Raw genomic sequence first — 21,885 nt, forward strand, 5'->3', positions numbered from 1 at the left:
AAAGTGAAATGCTTTCAAACCAATAAAACATTATATAGCTTATGAGTTATTATTATTATTTACTGCCCATTTTTTTATTATCTAGGTCAGGTCTGATTTCCTCCACAAAGCCTTTCTTCACCAGCCGAGGTCACAGAGATCAATCACTTTTCTAAAATCCCATAGGAGATATGGGACTTCACATCTGCCACTTCGAATGACTCATGGCCCAAGGTAGAGTGCAGGTTCAGCAATAGGAGAGGCCAAGTATCATTTATCTTTTGAGTCTCTCACAGCGTCTGATGCAAGGTCTTGAATAGAGTAAGATTAATACATATTTGTTGATGACTATGTGCAGGACCCAGGTATCAATTAAAGTCTTTCAATAAACAAGTTACTCATTTAAACAGCTTATATATTCCACTTTGATATAGTCTTTTTTTTATTTTTTAACTTCCAGGAAATTTCTCATGGAAAACCAATACACAAATACCAAGAATAAAATATATCCGCTGTTTATGTGACATGCTAGACATGAATGCAATATTAAGGTTCTTTTGTACCATTGCTTCAGTATCTGTCCTTGTTTTTGTTACAAATTCTACCTGATATCACACAGTTCATAACCTCATGTTTTCCTGCTCAACCAATGCTTTCCAAATGCTTGAGTGTGGATTAAATTGATCAGGTAGCAAACTGGCTCAAATCAAAAGAGTTTCTTAATATGATTTTATTTCGAAAACTTTCCTTCTTTTATGAGTGAGCACTATTTCAAAAAAAAGAAAAATCAATCCAGGCTATTCCATTCTTGCTGTTATGTTTCCCTTTTAATGAGGAACTTACGAAACCAGACATTGTATTTCATATTCAAGTGTCCCAGAGGCCTTCTACATCCCCTCTCCTGTCCTCTTTCCAATCCATTTCCTGCTGTCACTCCCTCCCATTGCCAAACCAATAAATAATCCTTTTAAAATGCAAATATTGATATTTACAATAATGGATTTTCTTTTGTAAGTAGAAATGTGAGATTTACAGGCAAATGAAAATCTAGTCTTTGGAAACTGTCTCAATAGCTATCTGTGATTTTTTTTTTTTTAAAGCAAGGTCCATAGGGTAGAAGATAGTCTTATTTATACATAAACACAGTAGGTGGTTTTTTCACTTATCTCTCTAGAAAGGATTCAGTCCTGGTGTAGACAAGTACAGACTATATCTTTTTAAGCAGAATATAGTGTTACAGAAATATCCCTAGGTTAAAAACAAAAGCTTCAGAAAATCTTTAAAATTTGCCAAGTAATTTAATGTCTTTAGTTATGAATGATTTAAAAATTAATACCATAGTTTATCATAGCTTTTTAAATACAAAATGCCAATATTTAATTCAAAATTTCCCTAAAGCTTTGAAACTTATATTTGATCAACCATTAATTAAAAATGATATTTTATGTTCTTTATCTATTCTTTAAAACAAACAAACATATTGGAAAAATAGAGATCAAGATGTCCCCTTTCTCTGATATTTGTATAGCTCTAAGACAAGAAATTTCTATTTGATACCAATCACAGAAAGACTTGATACAATTACAAATGTACCAGACTAGTTTCTGGACAGAAAAGAGCCTTCCATCCTTTGCCACCACTGGATTTCTTGTGGTTAATCTTCTTTTCATGATGTTGTCACTAGAAGTGGCATCAGGACTGTAAATTTTACTTGACATTATTATGATGGATGCATTACTAAGACATTGTAAATGATATAAACATCTCAATAACATTAAGAAGTCAAAGTCAAATGTTTATTGCAGAAGATGTGTGGTATGTCTAGACATAACAAAGCAATAAAGAACTGAAGAGAATAAAAATTAATCCTACTCAAGTCCTAATTGCAAGAATCATGCATTAAATTGGAATAAATTACTTAAACTGAAACTGAATTAAAGTGACAATAGCAAAATCTTGAAGCTATTTGGTTGTTATACATGTGAAATTGTTAAAATAGATGCTCAGGGTGAATTATAAGGATAAAAAGGTTAGCTATTTAAAGAATAACCCCCAAATAAGATATGGATTGCAATATTATTCACAACACCAAAAATTTATCCGGTTTGTGTTCTGGTCTAGACTTTCCATAGAACAATAGTAGTAATTTTACTTTTGTTTCTGATTTTGGCAAAACAGAATTGTCCTATTAACCTCTATGAGTTTTATTTTTAATTCCTAGAATCTTAAAAATGATCCTTTTGCTTTAATCATTAGATTCCTTTGTGAAAATATACTTAGTGGGTTATTCTTATCCAAACCATGGAATTGGCCATGCCATCATACTGACCTCAACATAAAGAATTGTCACTTACCAATTATACTATCTAGAGTGAAAATTAAATCTCCAGTTACTTAAAATCTTTTAAAATTTAAATAAATGTAATTGGTAACTACCATTACAGTAAAATCCCTTCCCTATACATTAACACTGAGAAGATAAAATCTCTGTATAAAAAATATGTAATTGGAACCCAAAACTGAACGCTGGCTTACTTTACGTCATATTTAATAAAGAATGAGTCCCAGATACTTGACGTACATGGAAATGGTATTGTATTCTCAGGATACCTCAGAAGAGGCAGCAGTTTTATCTTGTTTTGAAAATTTAATCAACATACAACTTTAGTGTTAAACAGGAATTTCCTGGGAAACATAGTTTGGATCAAATGCAATCTCAGACAATTAACGTAACACAAATCAATCTTTTGCAACTTTGAGTATGTGTGGGTGTCAATAGTGTGGTGGTTAAGAGTATTGTTTTTGGAGCCAGATTTCCTCGGTTTAAATCCCAGCTCTCCAATTTAGTAGTTCTGTTTCCCTAAGTAGGTCGGTCATTTAACCTCTCGGTGCCTCAGTTTCATCATGTGAAAAGTTGGATTATTAGAGTTCTCCTGAGGTTTAAATATGTTAATACATGGAAGGCACTTAGTGCCTGGCACAGTTTGCATTTCATAAGTGTTTACTCTTACAGGTAGGACTCTTTGCCATGATAGCATCTGTAACACTTTTTCTTTATGCATCCTCCAGTCTTGGGATCAAACCAAGGTTCCTCATTTGAACCACAGAAGACAGAAAATGATTCAAATGACTATTTTCTTAATTTTCCCAAAGACAATACGTAACTGGTACCATTCTAGATACTTAGGAGAGTGGTTATTTCAGTACATACAACGGATACTGTGGTAGGCTGGACAAGATAAACCCTCTCTCCACGTTCCAGAAAAAAGGTATCTACTAATACGTCTTTGCTATGATCTTAATTGTATCCCCTCAAAATTCATATGTTGAAGTTCTAAACCTCAGTACCTCAGAAAATGACTATATTTGTATATAGGGTCTTTAAACAAGTAATTAAGTTAAAATGAGTCTATTAAGGTAGACTCTAATCTAATATGACTTGTGTCCTTCTAAGAGATTAGGACACAGACACATACAGAGGCAAGACCATGTGAAAACATGGGGACAAGACAGCCACAAGCAAACCGCAGGGAGAGGGCTCAGAGGAAACAATCCTGTTGACACCTTGATCTGGGACTTCTGCCTTCCATATTGTGAGAAAGTAAATTTAAGTTGTTTTAAGCCACCCTGTCTGTGGTACTTTGTTATGACAGCACTAGAAAATTAATGCACAATGCCTTAGAAACTATTATGCACATTAATATATTGGTCTCCCAAAGTAATCAACTTCTTAACTTTGTAAAACCATACAATAGTTTTGCATTTTTTCACTTTATATAAATGTTGACTAAATGAAGCTAGACACATTATACTCTTGAGATTTATCCTTATTTTTTGTATGTAGTTGCACTTTGTTCTAACTGCTGTACAGACTTAATTTAATGAATACATGACAATTTATTATTCATCCTATTCTTGATGGATATGTTCATCCTTTCAAGTCTTGCTGCTATCAGCATTTTTGTAAATGACTTTTGGTGAACATATATAGATCATTTTGTTGAGTATATACCTAGAAATAGAAGCACTGGGTCACAGGGTATGTGTGTATATTCAGTTAGGGGAAGTATTGTGAAATATTTCCAAAGTATCAATTTGTATTCCTACTAGCAGTGCTTGAGAGTTCCATTTTTCATGAATTTAGCCATTCTGATTGATTGGTAATAACCTGTTTTTTAATTAACTTGAAGTATCAATAGTATAAAACAAATTGTACCAATTTTAAGTATAGGGTTTGATAAATTTAGATAAATATATTTATATATATCTCCATGTGACCACCACCACAATTAAAATATAGAACATTTCCATAATCCCCCCCAAATTTCCCATGGCCATTGTTGTCACCCTGCTTGTCCTTAGACAAATGTGGGTGAGGACCCACAACAGATAAGGTTTGTCTTTACTAAAGTTTCATATAAAATGCAACCTTCAGGTATATTATTTTGTTCCTTTTTTCACTCAGCAAATTTCTGCTTTCCATCTCTCTGGCTGTCTGTTTCCATAGTTCATTCATTCATTTTTATTACTGAGTATTCCATTGTAAGGATATACTCCAATGTGTTTATTTTTTCAATTATTGATGAGCATTTGGATTGTTTACAGTTTTGAACTATTACGAGTAAAGTTTCTATGAACATTATTTTACAAATATTTGTGCTACCTACTTTCACTTTTCATGGGTAAATACCTAGGAGTGGAATATTTGGGTTGTATGATAAATATTTATGATGCATCCTTATAACACAATGCCAAACTCTTTTCCAAAGTAGTTGTACTATTTTACATTACCAACAGCAATGTATCAGAGTTATGGTTGCTTCACATACTTTGGTATCATTCGTATTTTTAATTTATCTATTAAGTAGATTTATAGTGATACCTAATTTTGGTTCAACTGGTATTTATTTTATGTTTAAATATCATCATTATGGTCCTAGATGATCAAAAATATTGAGCATCTTTTCATGGACTTATTGGCATTTGTATATTTTATGAAATTTCTTTTTAAATGTTTTGACTATTTTCTTTTGGGCTATTTTCTAAGCATTGAGTTTTAAGAATTCTTTATAGATTCTGGACACAAATCCTCAGTTAGATAAATTAATCAAAAATAATTTCTTCCAGTCTGTGTCTTGATTTTTCATTACCTGAACAGTATTTTCGAAGAAAAAGATTTGATTTTGGTGAATTTTAATTTGTTAATTTTTTTCCTTGATGAAATGTACATTTTGTGTCTATGTAAGAAATCATTACCTACTTCTGAAGTGTGGATATTTCTGCTACATTTTCCTCTAGAAATTTTATAGTTTTAGCTCTTTCTTTTAGATCTATCATGCAGAATGTGTTTAACAGTTAAAAAATTATGCTGTGTGATTTGGATTGGAATTATGTAGAATATATTCATGAATTTGAGGAAAATAAGTATCTTTTAAAATCTATTTTTACATTTTTACTTTTATGTTATAGGTCTTGTCAAATTCACAGATATGAAAAGTAGAATGGTGGTTGCTGTGTGCTGGAGGGGAGGTGGAGTGGGGAGTTATTGTTTATGGGTTCAGAGTTGCAGTTTGAAGAGATGAGAAAGTTCTGAAGATGGATGGTGGTGATGGTTACACAACAATGTGAGTGTACTTAATGCCACTGAACTGAACATTTGAAAATAGTTAAAATGGTAAATTTGATGTTGGGTATATTTTACCACAGTTTTACAAAGCTGTAAGAGTTAATTTCTTAAGGCTAGCTGTAAAGTCAGCTTGAGCTGTGATATCTGTGTGCTTGTGGAGAGAAAGGGCTCTCTATTCTCTCTTCCTCTTTTTATAAGGACACCAGTCCTATCATGTTAGCACCTCACCTTTATGACCTCATTTAGCATTAATTATCTGCTTAAAGGCCCTTTTAGAATACAGTCCAATTGTGGGTTAAGGATTCAACATATGTAGTTTGGGGGACATAATTCAGTCCATAATAATAGCAAATAGTTGGATTTGTTTTCTTAATCAAATCTGATAATCTCTGCTTTTTATTTGTGCTGTTCAGATCATTTACATTTTAAATACTGATTTGAGGCCTGGCCTGGTGGCTCACACTTATAATCCCAGTGCTTTGGGAGGCTGAGGCAGGAAGATAGGAGAATGCCTTGGGTCCAGGAGTTTGAGATGAGCCTGAGCAACATAGAGGGGACCAGTCTCTAACAGAAACTGAAAACACTAGCTGAATGTGGTGGCACGCACCTGTAGTTCTAGCTACTTGGGAGGCTGAGACAGGAAAATCGCTTTAGCCCAGCAATTTGAGGTTACAGTGAGCTAAGATAATGCCACTATAGACTGGGAGACAAAACAAGACACTGTCTCTTAAAAAAAAAGTAAGTACTTATTGATATGATTATATTGAAATTTACCATATTGTTATTTGTTTTTTATTCCTCTCATTTATTGATCCTTTTTTCTTTTCTTGCCTTTTTTTTTAAATTGAATTATTTTTATTTTCCCATTTTATTTCCTCTGTAGGCTTATTTGCCTCACATCTTTGTTTTCATTCTTAGGGTTTGCTCTAAAGTTTAAAATATGTGTCTTTAACTTAGCAAAATCTACCTTCAAATAATGTCTGTTTCACTATAAGGAAAAAAAAAAACCATATATTTCCATTTGCCTTGATAACATTTATGCTTCTCTTTTTATATATTTTAATTCTACACATAGATTAAAATCCACAATAAATAGATATTATCTTTGCATTAAACAGTTATTACTCTTTTAATGTAATTTTTATAATGAGAAAAATTATTTTCTATTTATGCTCATTTTTAATATTTTTAATTCTCTTTATTTCTTTGTGTATATCCTGGTTTCTTTCTGGTATCATTATTCTTCAGCCTGATAAACTTCTTTAACATATTGTTTGTGTGTGTTTGTGTGGGTGTGTACATGTGTACGCACACAATTCTGTTTACTACAAAATTATTCAATATTAGAATTTCTAACTGGTTTTCAGCAATTTGATCTGATGTGCTTTGGTGTGATTTTCCTTATGTTTAACCTGCTTGGAGTTTTTTCTGCTTCTTGGGTCTGTAGATTTGTTTGTTTTTGATTTGGAAAATTATTGACTATTATATTTTCAGCTTTTTTTTTTTTCTGCCTCCACCTCTTTTAGAGATTCCAATTCCATGGAAATTAGACTACTTGGAATTGTACCCCAAGTATAACCGAGGCTCTGTTAATTATTTTCTTGTATTTTTTTTCCTGTGTTCTTTTATTAAATAAATTTTACTGCCATGACTTCAAGTAGTCTGATTTTTTTTCCCGTTCATTGTCTGATCTATTGTTAAGCCCATCACTATTTTTTTTTAAATTTTAGATGTTTTATTTTTCAGTTCTTGAAGTTTTGTTTTTATCTACTTTCAATTTCTCTTTTCATTATATTTGTTATCATTTAAATCTTTCAGCATATATATAGGAGTTACTTGAATTTCTATCTGCTAATTTCATTATCTGTCATTTCTTCTGTTTCTATTGACTCCTTTTTCCTTTGATTATCAGTCATACTTTCCTGCTTCCTTCCATTTTTAGTAATTTTTAACAGAATGTAAGACTCATGAACATTACATTGCTGCTTGATGTAGTTTATTATTTCATTTTGATTTTAAATTTGTTTTATTGGTAGGTAGTTAACTTCGTTGTGGATAAGGTTGATCTTTTCAAGGCATGGTTGAAAGTTTTATTTTTTAGGCTAGATCTAGGGTAACCTTTACTCTGGGACAGTCGTTCTTGATTAGGGGTGATTTTGACCTACCAAGGTACAGTTGACAACGTCTGGAAACATTGCTGGTTGTCGTAATTGAGGAGTGTTACTAGTGTTTAGTGGTAGGGAACAGGGATAAACACCCTATAATACACTGAATGACCCCCTCAACAAGGAATAATCTGGGCCAGTATGTCAGTAGTGACAAGGTGGAGAAACACCGCTCCAAGGCAAAGTTTGGCCCATTATGAAGCTGTGACATTCCTCTGGTCTGTACTGAATGCCCTACTGTTCAATAAGGTTGTCTCCAATTTTGCTAGTTCGTTGCTATCCCAGGTCTGAATTAGGTCTCGGAATAGTGTAACTTTCTACCAAGCCCAATGCAGTTCCACCCTAAACACGCACAACTTAGTCTTCAGCTACAGAGTAGAGGGGGCATTATGAAGATTTCTGGAGCTGTTTCTTTGCATAACTTTCTCCTTCTGGTATCCTGCCCACAAATCCCAGATGCCTCATCCTCTATTAGGTTTCTTTATATTGTACCTTGATTATTTCTGTGCTGTGGTCTGGAAGTTGCCTTCCAATGGAAAGCTGAGGAAATCTTAGTGCTCACTTCAAGTATTCCCCATCCCTCAGGGTTCACATTCTTGAGCTGTGTGTTGTCCAGTGGTAGAGAATATGTTTTTTCCGTATTGTTTCATATATTTTCCAGATTTTTAGTCGGTTACAGTGGAACAACAAGACTATTTCAATTATTTCCAACCTGGCTGGAATTTGAAGTACCTCATATTGGCTTGAATTTCCATTTTCATGATGATTAATTATGTTGAGAACCTCTTTTTCATATGTTCACTAGCTATTTGTATATCTTATTTTATGAAGCACTTATTAAATTGTTCTTCATCTACTAATTAGTCTGCCTTTTCCATATTGATTCTCAGGATTTCTTTGTATATTCTAAACACAAGTTCATTGTCAGTTGTGTGTCATGCAGATACATTCTCCCAATCTGTAACCTAGTTTCTAATTTTTTAATGCTGTCTTTTCATGACATGTTCTTAGTTTTAATAAGGTTTCATTGATCTTTTATTTTTTTCCTTTGTTAGCATTTCATGTTCTTTGTAAGAAGTCTTTTTGACAACTTGAGGTCATAAAAATATTTTCTTATGTTTTAGTTTAAAACCTTTATTGTTTCACCTTGTACATTTATATTTATAATCCACTTGAAATAGACTTTTATATAAGATGTGCAGTAGGGGTGGAAATTCAATTTTCTCAGCACCATTTAATAAAAAGGCCATTCATTCTCCACTGCATCTCAGTTGATCATACACATGTGGAATGGTGACTGCAGTCTATTTTTAATCGACTATGCTATATTTCTGCTGCTTTAATTGACATTAATTTAAATAAATATTATGTCTTATATGTAATTCTTCAAGGTTTATTCCTCTTCTTCAAGATTGCCTTAGATATCTGGGCTTTGAAGATTTCTATATAAATTCACAATTTACTAATTTTCACACAAAAAACAAAAACAAAAATCCAAAGTGCATTGACTCTATAGATCAATGAGGGGAGATTTGACTTCTTAGCAACACTGAGTACTCCATTGCCTGAACATGCTATCTTTCTCTAATTATTTTGGTTGTAAAATTTTCTGATGTTGATTTGGATTATTTAGTGTAAAAGTTTTACAATTTTTTATTAGAAAAAACTTGAAGTTTTTTCATGATGTTGTAAAACTACATATATTTCTTAAAATTTTTATTTCTCTTTGTTGTGACTGGTATATCAAGATAAAATTAAATTCTATATTTACAATGTAATTTGAAACCTTGCTAGATCACTTATTAAAATTCATGGTTTCTTTTGATTATCTATGTACACATCATGTTAAATGAAAATTGCTACAGGTTTATTTCTAGGTTTCTAGTAATGAAACTTTTTATTTCTTTCCATTACTGATCACTATAGCTCACCATTAAGTCTGCTGTTTGTTAAAGGTTTTAAGTAGATATTCTTTACTGGATTAAGAAAGTTCCTTTCTAATTATAGTATGCTAAGAGGTATTTTTAATCATTCACAGATGTTAAGCTTTATCAAATGCTTTTATTGTGTTTATTAACTTTGTCATTTTTTTCTATGAACATAGTAAAATATACTGATTTATTTGCTTTAATTTTATAAATTAAGATATATACAATAAAATTCATCCTTTATTCACACTTCTGCAACTTCTAGAAAAACAGATATTCATGTAAACACAGCTACAATCAAGAAATGGGATAGTTCTATGGTATCAACACATTTTTCCATTTTTCCATAGCTCTTCAGAGTCCATCTCTCTCCATATCCCTTGGAAACACCAATCATTTTACTGTCTGAATAATTTTGTCTTTCTCGATGTCATATAAAGGATATTATACAGTATGCAGTCTTTCAAACCTGACTTCTTTGATTTAGCATGATACATGTGAGAATCACTCATGATGTTGCATGTGCCAGTAGCTGCTTCTGAGTAGTATTAATTAATTGTTATGCATTTTTGTTAATAATGAATAAAGCCTCTATAAGCATTCACATACATGCTTTTTGTGTGAATATACATTTTTTATTTCACTTGGGTAAATACCTAGGAGTGGGATTGCTCCATATAGGCCTAATGTTGTGAAGTTATCATCAAATGGTTTCCCAAAGTAGTTTTATTCATTTTGTATTCATACCAGAAATCTATGAGCATTCCATTTATTTTGCATGTTTGTCAGCAACAGGGTATGGTAAGAATTCCTTGCTTTTATTGTTGATTTCAGCCATTCTAATATGTGTGTATTAGAATCACATTGTAGGTTTAATTTGCATTTTCCAAGTGGCTAAAAATATTGAGAAAATTGTGTTTGCCATCTATTATTTATTTATCTTTTTTGCTGATATGTCTTTTCAAATTCTATGCCTATTAATTTAATGGGTTGTGGTTGTTTTCTTAATTTTGAGTTTTAGAATTTTTTTATATATTCTGGATACAGTTCTTTATCAGGTAAGTGATTTGAAAATATTTTCTCACAGTCCACAGATTGTCTTAATTTTCTTAACAATGACTTTCAAAGAGCAGAATTTCTTAATTTTGATTAATTGCAATTTGTCATTTTTTTGGTGCGTGCATGTGCCATGATTTTAGTGCAGCATCTGATATACTCCTTATCTAACATTGTAAGTATTTTCTCCTAGGTTCTATATCAAAATTTTTATAATTTTTGGTCTTATAGTTGAGTTCATAATCCTTTTTGACTTAATTTTGCATGTACTGCAATACTGTCTTAATCATTGTCACATATTAACATTAGATATAATGAGTTCTCTAAATTTGATCTTTTTTTTTCCATAATTGTTTTGGCCATTACAGTTTATTGCCTTTCCATATAAACTTAGACTCAGCTAGTTTTTTAATATAAAAATTTTGGCTAAGGTTTGATTGGGACTTCTTTAAAGCTATAGGTTAGTCTGGGATGAATTGACAGCCTAATAATATGGACTCTTCCAATTCAGGAACACAGTATATCTTTCCATTTACTTAGCTCTTTTTTTTTTTTTTTTTTTTATTTCATCTTGTTATGGGGGATACAGAATTGCAGGTTACATACGTTGCTCCTGTACCGCCTTTCCCCCCAAGTCAGAGCTCCAGGCATGTCTGTTCCCCAGGTCGTGCACATTGCACCAACTTAGCTCTTTTTTGATTACTTTCAGCATTGTTTTATAATTGTCATCCTACAAATACTACAAGAATTTTGTTAGATTTCATGTGGTATTTCATGTTTTTTTGAACTATTATAAATGCTACCTTTTGAAAAAAATTAGTTTCTAATTATTCATTGCTAATCTAATAGAGAGAATGGCCTGAAAAGGGTAAAAATGTTTTCTGTCTCTTCAAAACCCTCTCATTCTTTTTAAGAACTAAAACCTACATCCCTGCCTTAGGCCAGTGGTTGGGAGGAGCAGGAGAGTGTCCTTTGTTCTTTATTCCACAGGAGATGGCTCAAGGCAATTGTCCAGGCCGAGTTCCCAAAGTTGTTTTAGCCAAAAAATGGGATTATGGAATTAATCAGAACCTTTAAAAACTCTGTACTTCTGCTCAATAACAGGATGTTGGTACTTTGAGACAGGAGTCTGCCAACCTCCTCATGTGCTGGCAAATTAATAAACTCCTCTTTCCTTCTCAAACCACTTGTCTTCATTATTCTGATATGGCCTTGGGGACAAGTGCCAAACTTTCGGTAATGCTAATACAGAGACATACAATTAATTTTCGAATAATTAACTATATCCCATGACATAAAAAGAATCACTTATTAGCTCTAGTACCCTTTTGTGCAGATTTCTTACAATTTCTACATAGGCATGGTATCATGAGAATGGAGAACATTTTGGCTTTTTTCCCCAATCTGTCTGCATTTTATTTCTTTTTAATGGCTTATTGTGCTACATAAGATTTCCAGTATATTGTTTTATAGGAAGATTGAGAGAAGATATCATTGTATTTTTACCATTGTTACCTGTAGGTTTTTGTAGATTTCCTCAGGCTTATCCTTAGTTTGCTGAACATTTTTATCATGAATAAATATTAAATACTGTGATATGCTTTTTCTGCATCTTTTGGGATGATTTTTTTAAGTCTATTGATATGCTGAATTACATTGATTGATTTTAAAATATTAAAACATACTTGTATTCAAAAATTGCTATTTGGTTATTTTGAAGATAAGCATCTGGTTAAAGTGCCCATATTTCATCCTTGTTTTTTCTGTATTCTTAAAATTATAATCATAGTTATATTAATCCTTTATAATTAAATCCAATTTCTAGAACATTTGTGAATTTGCTTCTGTTGCCTTTTATCTCAGATTTTAGGTGTGCTGCTTGTGTATGACACGCGAAGCAAGTTTGTTACATGTATATAGTGCATAGTGGTGAAGTCCAGATATTTAGTGTATCCATCATCAGAATAATGTACATTGTACCCACTCATTTCTCATGATTGACACACTTCCCACACTCAGTTTTTTATTAAATCTGAAATTGTGTTTAAAATATTGTATGTTGAGCCTATCTTCTTCCAGAGAGCAATTTATTTTCTAATTTGCTAAATTTATGGATGAGGGACTGCTTGCATTAATCCAGCCAGAGACTGTGCTGAGTAGTGGCTATGTTGTTCTGGTAAATTTCAGTTTCCCCCTTGTTACTAAAATATTAACTGGCTCTTTAGGTTTTCAGCAGTTCCTGGAGTTTTTTAGGGCCTTTAACCCTTGATGGGTCTAGAACTCTAATCTTTGTCTCAAGAGACTGTTGACAGCCCCACTCTTCCTTTGAGAGTCATTTTTCTTAGGATTTTACCCTTCCGACCTACGCTGCCTCAGAATATGGCCTATGTACCAATAGGGCAACCAGCTATGTTCCTGGGCCCACCCTTCAAATTCTCTGTCCAGAGCTGGCTATTTTATGCTGAACATTAGCAGTAGCCTTCAGTAGATAAATTCTCAGCTTTCTGCCCATATCCAGTATCAAAAAATGCTCTAAGGCAGAAGTGGCTGCACATGATCATTGTTTTGAGGTTCTTCCCTTTCTGGAATCTTAGCCCATCCAATTCTCATTCTATGTCTACCTTTCTGCTGTCTTGAGACAGACAGACAGTTTTTGCATTTTATGTAGTTTTTTGGGTGTTTTGTCTATTTGTCTTTGTTTTGGTGGTTGTGCTTATCAGGAGCATTGGTCTGTCCCTTGGTACTACATATCTTCCACAGAAGTTTTCCTCTAATATTTTCATTTTTACATTGATATTGTTGTCAAAACTGCAAGTGGGTGTCAGTCTGGGTCCAGTTTCTTGTCGCACAAAGATCTTATTATTGAGACAATGAGGATTGCCAGGGAAGAAAGAAATTTTTTAATATGACAAATGTCTTGTCGGGAGAAAGGGAGAAGCTGCCTCAAACCTTGTATCTCATAATGGACTTTTAAAAGAAGGGCCACCTGCCTTGGGGCAAGACGAGGAGGGGGCTTGGCATCAGGAAGTCTGCCCTGTGGCCTTCAGAATCTCAATTCTTTTGTCTTGCAGAAAACCCATCACTTCTGGGAAACAACTCAAAATGTCAAGTAGTTAGTTAAGGGAGAGGATTATAAAATGCACATAGGGGTCATGAAATCCATTCATGGGGCCAGTTACAATATTGGAGATTTTATTTGTCTTTAAAACTTTCTGATTCTTAGATCACAAAAAAAATGTCTCCCACATAGTAGATTCTTACTGAATATCTGCTAAGTGAATAAATGATCAACATATTTCCAAGAAGAAGGAAAGTCCATCGAAATATAAGTTGCCTTAACTCTCAAAAACTACAGTGTATGTCACTAACACGATTTGTTGTTCATTATGGGTTTAGTTTCTTGACAATCTTGAATTTTTCATTATAGTACTAAGAATATATTCTGTCAGTATCCAACCTTACCCTATTGATAATATTAAAAATGAAAGAATAAAAGAGGAAAGAAAAACCTACTATAAGAATGGACTTCTTACTGAAGATATTCTGTGTAGTATACATTAAATATGAGACTTCTCTTTCCTCAAATATTTGGCTTAGACATTGAATTAAAAGAGTTTTCATGAAATAGTTATTATGTATAAATAGCCAGAAATATCAGTGGTATCTCTAAAAAGATGTTTGAGTAAATGTAGGTAAAAAGGTAAAATCAGACTACCAATGAATATGCTCTCCCAAAAGAATGTATTATAAACTGTAAACAGTTTAGTTATTTCTTATTTCTATTAAAATATCTTCATGTATTTTCCCTGCATAAACTACTGCAGCAGGAAACTGAGAAAATTGTTTCCTGGAATACATTTATTTGAAAATATCAGTTAAATTGATTTCTCTGGAGGTCACTGAAATCAAAAGTAGAGATCTACTAAGAATATTACCCACCAAAAGAATAAAAATGCCATGTTAACTTCCAGAGGCTGACACAAATCCAAAGTACTTGAACTTCATTTTGAATTTCTAAGGTAAGCACAGCATTTTTGAGTTGATTATATGACCTTTTATTTGGCTGTGTGTCTACCTGAAGAATTAGTAATTATCATGAAACTACTACACAGAGAATAACTCTGTGGTCACAAGAATGATATCACAATGAGCCCCACACTTACACTTTAGTATTAGGATTAGATCATTTCACATATTATGAGTTGTGGAGAGGTAAGTGCTTGTACATGTGAGTGATGTCTATTGTTTTACATATTTTTTTGCATAATGCCTGAAAGAAGATATCCCCAATTATTGTTTTTATTTTGTTTTAATGTATTTATTCTCATCTTACTATGATCATTGACATCATTAGCTTATTACTCCATTTATAAAAAACAAAAATAAGAAAAGACTTTTTCCTAGATTTGGTAAGTCATAAAAATTCTTCTCAAATGAGCTCCTGAAAACTAGACTGCAAGTTTTGCATTACATTTCACAGCATGAGATAAGAGCTTTAATCTCTCAATCTGAAATATCCAAATGACCCTGGGCTGCTCATTTTAGATTAAAGCACTAATGGTCTCATTGCCTGTTGCAGTACAACTTCATTCTTCACTTGCATGAAGTATCAGCCTTAAAGGGACCGCGGTTATTATTTAAGGGTGTTTCAAAAGGAAAGCTGACACTACCAAATAAACACATTTAATGAAGTGAGATTACTAGTCACTAAGGTGCTAATGAACTGTAAGATTAGCTGCAGCAAACAAAATTTATCCCATGTCCCCTCCTGCCAATATCTAGGACTCCAGCTGGAGAGATAAGATGTAGAATTCATTCAGTGTTCAATACTCAGACAGTATTCTTCCTCTATAGCTCTCTGCTGACAATATGGCAGATGAATCCTAGAGCAAAATGACCATGAAGAGAGAGATATGTGAGCTTGATTTTTTTTTGTCTCACTTTTATGAAGGGGAATTCCTCCTTATATTCATTGAAATATACAATCTATATATTACTATAAAATTTTTCTGTTATTTTCTCAAAAGACTTTCCTGCCAGGGTACTGATTAAAGATATGACATTATTGATCTACATGTGGGAAATACTGTAAAATGGGGAAAATATGATGATGAAATTAAAGAAACCAAAATAAATCAGCAATGATTTAAAGAAGAACAACACAGACTACATCCTCCCTTCCATAGTCAAGGAAGAAAGGAAGGAAGGAAGGAAAGAAGGAAGGTAGATTAGTCTCATCAGTTGGGTTATTTTCAGCGTCCTGGAAGAAATTCAATGTCAAAAGTACATTTTTTTACAGTGTGCTCACTTCCCACCCTTTGTTCTGCAAGCCTCCTGTCTTTGTACTTTCTGCATCTGTTTTTATTATACCTCTAACTGGTCATGAATTCCTGCTTCTTGTGTAAAGAAAAAACTTACCACTGTGAATCATTCCTACATCATATCCAGAGAGGAATGACAAATAAAACCCTTCTGGAGGAAGGAAAGAAGGAAGGAAGGAAGGAAGGAAGGGAGGGAGGGAGGAAGGAAGGGAGGGAGGAAAGGAGGTAGAAGAAAGAGGGAGTAGAAAGGAGGCAGAGAGGGAGGGAGGGAAAGAGAAAAATCATTATTGTTTTTACGTGATCTAATCAAAGATGTAGGCATGGTCTACTGATCAATTTAGCACATTAAGTGGCACTTATGCATATATTTGAAAAATATATATACCTTGTTGTCTGTTAATTTTGGTTGTCTAAAGAATTGCTGCATAATCAATTCAGCTGTAGCAGTCAGTATTGATCAGAAATCAGAAAGAGTGGCTGTACAGGGGCCCAGTACATTTGCTCACCTACTGTGTATAAGCAGGGCCTATTTAAAACTGAAAAAGTTATGGAAATTTCGATCTATTAAAACAAAAACAAATAAGCAAATAAATAAATACATAAATAACCCCTAAACTTTTTATATTGCAAATGAGTTGCCAATGTAACTTCATGATCCACTCTGTTCCAAATTATATTATCATAATTCTCACATGGTAAATATGCTTATAAAGTGTTGCAAGTTACTCAACAATATTATGAAAGTGATGCATTGCCATTTTCTTTCTTCCTCTTAACCTTCCATTCATGCCTGCTCCACTGGGGCTATTCTACAGGAGCATCACCATAAGGCTGCTTAAAATCGTAACTTCAATACATTCTGGTTAAGGAGGTAGAGAGAGAACAAGCTCAACATATTTTCCCTGTGGGATCAGATCGGCTTTGCAAGATTTCAACGGTTCAGTTATTTTCAGCCTCCTGGAGGAAATTCAATGTCAAAAGCACATTTTTTTTGTACAGTGTGCTCACTTCCCACCCTTTGTTCTGCAAGCCTCCTGTCTTTATACTTTCTGCATCTGCTTTTATTATATCTCTAACTGGTCATGAATTACTGCTTCTCTTGTAAAGAAAAAAACTTACCTCTATGAATCATTCCTATATCATATCTAGAGAGGAATGCCAAGTAAAGCCTTTCTGGAGTGGGAATTAAAGAACAGGCAAAATATGCAACGAGGGAAAACTACAATTTGTACCCAGTATCAAGGAATGCTTGTGCTTTTTCTCAACAACATAATCAATGATAGCAAATCCTTGCCTTTTTTCACTTATTCTTTTCTTATACTACATGCATTTTATAAACAACCTCAGACGACAGATCCTTTCTAGAATAAGGCTGAGTATAAACATGTAAAGTTTAGACTTTATTTAGAATAAAATTCTTTGGAATTTACAAAGAACATTATATTATTCTTTGTTAACTCTCCCCACTTGAAAACAGAGTTAATGAAATTCAAAGACACTACATAACTCACCAAATATCATATGTGGAAGTCTAGAAACTAAAGTTTTTAAGAAACTAAAGTCTTTAGGATGAGTTTTCATAATTGCCATAGGTCAGCTATTTCAGTCTTCATGAAAAAGGCCACCGGTTTTAGAATGGCAGGCAAGGCTTCCCATCATTCAGTCCACGTGTCTGCTGCTCAATCTGTTTCTTACCATTCCTCATCTTTCTGCCATGTTTTTCAGGCACACACACACACACACACACACACACACACACACACAAATCGCCCTTTAGTTCTTAAAGATGCCCTATCTTTCACAGGCCATTACTTCTGCCTCCTGTCCTGTCCCTAATCTAATTCATTTCCTCCTTCTACCCAGACAACTATTTTTCCCTTCAAGTGATTATGAACATACAATGGTGTTGGCTATTCTAGGTAAAAATCTCATTCCACCACTTCCAGCTGTGAAACTTTGGGTAGGTTACTTCAGCTTTTTGTGCCTCAGTGCACAAAAGGTGAGGATGGTGATAGTACTTTCCTCATAGGGTTGCTTGAAAATTAAAAGATTTAATCTATGTAAAACATTTAGGACAGCTGTTGATTAACCAGAAGCCAGAAGAGTGTTTAAATTCATTTTTGTATTTCACACATCTCAAACCATAAGCTACTAGATCCTGATATATCATTTTCCCCTTTGTGGCATTCATAAGTATTTCCTCATCTAAATTCCCTCTGCCAATAGTATAATCCACTAATTGGATTTCTGTGATTTTCTCTTAATTCTCTGTCTTGCCACATCTAAAGTAGTTTCCACACCATTGCCAGTATAGTCTTTCTAAGCTGCAGATCTATCAATTCACTCCCTTGCTTATTGACATTCTTCAGCAGCACCTGATAGATTTCAGCTTACGTAAGGCTCTACATGCTTAATCCTTTGCCTTACCCTCCAATGCCATCTGCCTAAATGTACCTTTATCTCCTAACTGGCAGAGAGTGCTAAACAATAGTGAATGGACAGATGGATGAAAAAAATGTTTGATTGCCTATCAAACCACGGTATAGGCATGTCTACTGGACACTATGTAATGATATCCTTCTAGATCTATTGTCTGTGAGAAAGGACCCAATCTGTGTCTTAGGCAAGGTTAGAGCAGGAAATTGTATCACGTAGCCCCCTGAAATGTGTTGGCTGCAGGGTAATCAGATGCTTTTATCATCCTCTAAGGACCAATGATCCCAAGGATCACTGGAAGGGGAGGCAGAGGAGGCTCAAAGCTGTGCCCTTCCCTCTCACACAGTTTCCTTTTATTTGCTTGTGGACACACTGATTCGGGAATTGATAGACCTGTATGGCATACAGGACTTTTAAAAAGCCCTTGAGATTTCTCCTGCTTTTTGAAAATTGAAATATAAACACATGCAAAATTATGAATTCACTGAAATCTATACTTTGTGGGGTTTTCTTTTTTTACGTTTATCTACATCCACGTAATTGCCATCCAGATTAAGATAAACATTTCAATCACCCACAAATATTTCCTGGTGCTCTTCCAATACCCAGCAACACTACAGAAGAGACCTGACTATTTTCGCTTCTTCTGCCAGTAATCAATTTAGCCTCTTTCTAATTTCATGCAAATAGAATTATATAATTGAAAGTCTTTGTGTCTGGGTTTTTTCATGCCACAAAAATATCTATGAGATGTACATAAGAGGTTACATATGTCAGTAGGTTGTTCCTTTTTAATGCTGCTGAGTATCCCATTGTATAAATATACCAAGATTGGTTATTTCCAATATCCTGTTGATAGACATTTGGGGTATTCCTAGTCTGAGGATATAATTAATAAACATTCTTGAATGTATCTTTTGTTGGACATGGGTATTAATTTCTTTTGAATATGTATTACTTTAGAAAATTGTTGGATCATGGGGTCCTATGGCTTTTAACGTTTTTATTTTTCGCTCATTTCCTGTTTTTCTCTTCCTACTTCTTTTAAACATGGAACAGTCCTTCCTGACTCTTGCATCCATATTACCAAATTATATTATTTTTATAATTTTTCTCCTTTTTCACAATCTTCATTTCTCTTTAACTAGACACCTAATATTGAACAATTAACAAATCTAACAATACACGTAGAGATGCAATTTTCCTCAGGTCAAAATTTAGAAGTTTTTTTTTTTTTTGCATTTTAGCATTTATTCTTGGGGGGTTGAGGGGCATCAATATTAACACTCTCAATTGTGTCCTAAAACGCATCTCTTAGATTTCTAGCCTTAATCCTTTGAGTCTAATTCCAAATGGCTAGGCAGAATATTCAGTCTTCCCAGTGACCTTCACCTCTTTTCTGGTTCCAAAATAACAGGATTTATGTCTTTGGGATTTTTTGATTTGCTATAGAAACTGCTTTAATGACTTCTGCAATGAAATCCCATGTTTCACTATAGCTGTAACATTTTTGGAAGGAAAACACGAGAACTGAAGAATGCTTCAGCAGAATTTGAAATAAAAGAGAAAAATAGGGCTTTTAGTGTTAAGATGCTAGATAATAGTGTTTCTTTGTTCTTACTCGGAAATGCGAGTGATAAATATCAGACAGAATGAAGCATATGATAAACAAGAACAAAATCTAAAGCAGGAAAGTAATCTTTGATGCTGCTGATAGTGGCAATAAAATCCCACCCACACGTACATGTAAAATGAGAACTCCTTACTAAAATATATGGAATATTAGAAATCACTCAGAATTTAAGCTTATTCAGATGTAATGAAACTTTTCACACAGAACCAGAGAGTACCTCATAAAAATAATTCATTTTCTCTGATTTACTCAGGACAAAATAAGATCATTCTTTTCTGGTTATCATCTAGCAAGAGTTTTGCTCAAGCTCTGATTGCTAGAGGGTCAAACTAGTACTTTGGGCAAATATTTATGATGCCAAGATTCTCAAAAGAGCTTCTACGTATCCTGCTTGTTTTCATTGTCTGCCTCCAACTGATTATAACTTCATTGCTAAGAAGTGACAAAGAGTCTTAGTGCTTCAGAGGGAATTCTGAGCATAGGTAACTCAGAGGCCACAGAATGCTTTTGTGTTAGTGAAGTTTAGAGTTTAACACAGACCTAACAACTTTCTAACTTAACATAGTACTCATTTTTTCTGTGCTGCAGCAATTTGTCTCAGACAGCTCAAATACAATTAGAGCCATAATTAATAGGTAGAATATCATCATTTCTGTATGTTTCTCAGGTTACTTACTCCTTGTGAAGGTTGCATTAGTCTGGAAGTCAGGCAGATTGACAGTCCTTTTCCAAGTCTACCCCAATGGATATGTGACATTGGTTAGATTAGAGTCTGTGATTTTTGCTTTCTCTTATCCATCAAACAGAAATAACTATGCTGCTATCTTATAGAATTATAATGAGAATTAAATTAGTAATGAATATGGAAAACCTGGTATCATGAAATTATCCTAATATTAGCTGCCTTGCAAAAATACTTTTCTATTTCAATTTGATTTGATATGTTTAAACATTCTGGTAGATGCAGGAAACACAAGGTAACTTTGGAGGGCAGTATGCTATAGACAAAAGAGAAAAAAACAGAGAATGGAGGCACACAAACTCAGTTTGCAGTGGCGGCTCCACTACTGACTTTTGAAAGCTGACTAACCTCTTGGAATCTTTGTTTCTTCAACTAGAGAATAGAGATAATTACATAACAGGGTGGCTTGAGGATTAATCAAAGGAGATAATACACAGGAATGTTTCTAGCATGATATACATTGCAGTGGTTTAAAAACAATATAAATCTCTTTTGTAATAGGATTTTTATTTTAAAAATATGACTCTGGATGTGTCATAATATTTTCCTGTCACTCTTAGAATGACATCAAACTCTCTCTGGATTGGCCCTGCCTACCTCTTAGACCTTATTTCCCAGTGTTTTGTACATTTACTCTGCTTCAAATATCCTGGCCTCTTTGCTGGTCTTCAATCAAGCCACATTCCTTTCCAATTTAGGACTTCTTTTGTTCTTTCTTTGCTGGAATGTTCTCCTCCAAGCTACTTTCAAGGCTCATTCCCTCATTTCATCTTTACCTCTCCCCAAATATCTACTCCACTCTATTTAAAATATCATCTCTCTTCCCAAAGTACTCTTTAGTACTTTACTATGTCTTCTGTGTATTATACACATACTGAAATTTGAAATTATTGCATGTGTCTGTTTTCTTACTTATTATCTCCCTTAGACAAGAGCAGAGTCCTTATCTGTTTTATTCCTCTGAATCCCAGCTGTAGAACAGTGCTTGATGTAGTAATC

The sequence above is a fragment of the Eulemur rufifrons genome, chromosome 2, assembly GCF_041146395.1.
Source record: "Eulemur rufifrons isolate Redbay chromosome 2, OSU_ERuf_1, whole genome shotgun sequence".
Taxonomy (NCBI): domain Eukaryota; kingdom Metazoa; phylum Chordata; class Mammalia; order Primates; family Lemuridae; genus Eulemur; species Eulemur rufifrons.